Source organism: Bison bison, unplaced genomic scaffold, assembly GCF_000754665.1.
Source record: "Bison bison bison isolate TAMUID 2011002044 unplaced genomic scaffold, Bison_UMD1.0 scf7180017864110, whole genome shotgun sequence".
NCBI lineage: Eukaryota > Metazoa > Chordata > Mammalia > Artiodactyla > Bovidae > Bison > Bison bison.
Window position 1 is genome coordinate 1,928,266 of NW_011494682.1, and position 2,134 is coordinate 1,930,399.

A 2,134-nucleotide genomic window follows, 5' to 3' on the forward strand; every position below is an offset into this window, starting at 1 on the left:
TTGATGCTTTTGAACTGTGGTGTTGGAAAACTCTTGAGAGTCCCTTGGACTGCAAGGAGATCCAACCAGTCCATCCTAAAAGAGATCAGCCCTGGGTATTCTTTGAAAGGAATGATGCTAAAGCTGAAACTCCAGTACTTTGGCCACCTCATGTGAAGAATTGACTCATTGGAAAAGATTCTGATGCTGGGAGGGATTGAGGGCAGGAGGAGAAGGGGACGACAGAGGATGAGATGGCTGGATGGCATCACTGACTCGATGGACGTGAGTCTCAGTGAACTCCAGGAGTTGGTGATGGACAGGGAGGCCTGGCGTGCTGCGATTCATGGGGTTGCAAAGAGTCGGACACAACTGAGTGACTGAACTGAACTGAACTGAACTGAAAATATCTCTGGAAGGACAGGATATAAAAGCAACTAAAAGCAGTATTTACCTCCAGGAAAGAGAACTAGGTGATTGTGGGGTAGGCTTGGGGAAAAAGACTTTTCACTATAACCCTTGCAAGTTTTTAAATTTTGAGCCATTGTAGATCAATGACTTATTTTTTAACTTGTTTGAATAAAATATATAAATAATTTCATTTTCCTGCCTATAGCTATTTTCCATACAAGTAATATATAATGACATATTATTGTAAAATATAATTCACAAGAAACCCTTCTGATAGACAGTAAGATTAATCTCTTTACAAGCTATGAAATAGTAGCTACTGTGACGCCAGCGACAGTGCTGGAATGTCTGAACCCTTTCACAGTTACTGGATGCTATTCAGTGCTGACGGGGTTTGCTCACTGCCCACCTGGGCTTCATTCAAATTGGTGTCATGGAGTGAGAAGATCTTACAATATTGCTGCTTTTCTTGCACCTAGGCAAATAAAAATACTGTACAAAGTTTTCAAATAACATTTTATTGGGCTTCTTGCTGTACTTTTGCTTATAGCTGCTTGCTTTTCAAAAATGAAAATCTGTTGCTTTTTTGTCTGTTATGATAGTAACAGTTTTATTATTTAAAAAAGTTGTGCAACAGAGACAAATTAGATGGAATGGCATGAGAAATACCCTCCTTCAGAGATGACTGCTAATATTTTGGCATATTTTCCTTTTTCATACATAATTAATGTCTGAGGTTTCAAGTTGATTGATTATAGTGTATTTTTTTTTAAATGATGTGGTCATCAAGGCTAACTTTAAATCAAGATGATCTGTTTTGACATTAAACACAAGCTTAACAAATACAGCTAGAAAAAAGGGAGTATGGGGCCTGAATTTGGCTCCATCTTTCTAAACCCAGTTGATAGTCGTTACACACTTATATCATCACAGTTCCAGAATTGCCTTCTCCTTATGAAAATTTATATGAAATATGCTCTCTATTGACAGTTTCTGTTACGTGGCAATGAAAATATTGATAGCCCCACTAATAACACTAATACTGTTAATAGCCAAGACCTACATAGTCATTACCATGTTCCAGGGACTGTTCTAATTACTAAGTGAACTCACCTAATCTTCATAATAACCCTATTACTCACTCATAGAATTATCACTCCTATTATGGAAAGAAGCAATGTGAATACCAGAACTCCATACATTTTCTTACACATCACCTCTGTTTCAGATTTCCTCAAAATTGGTGGAAGTTTGGAGTTGGGGGTTGGTCTTGCTCTGTGAACTTAAACATCTGATCCAGAGGTTTGGCTAATTGTTGGAGAAATCCATACAATGTGATACTTAAATTACATCTACTGCTCCAGTTTCAATCGAACCTGACAGAGCACATGTACAGTGATATAAACACCTGTGTATACTTTCTGAAAACTCAGTTATCCAAAACCAGAATTTGGGGAAGTTCAAGCACTAGAGTTTGGGGTTTTCTGGGGGTTTTTTTTTGTTTGTTTGTTTGTTTGTTTTTTACCGTGGCTGCTTTTAAGTCACAACATTTAAAATGAGATTTTTGGGGGGCTGTTTTCTTTTAACTTCAATCACATGTATGTGCTTTCTAGCCACAATCATTCCTATAGGGCATAAAATAGACATACAACAACATGTGTTTGAAGGCCATTGATAACTTTCCATGAACTCGTAACACTATGGTAGTTGTTCCATTCCCTCCTTAACTTTTTAATTTTTCATA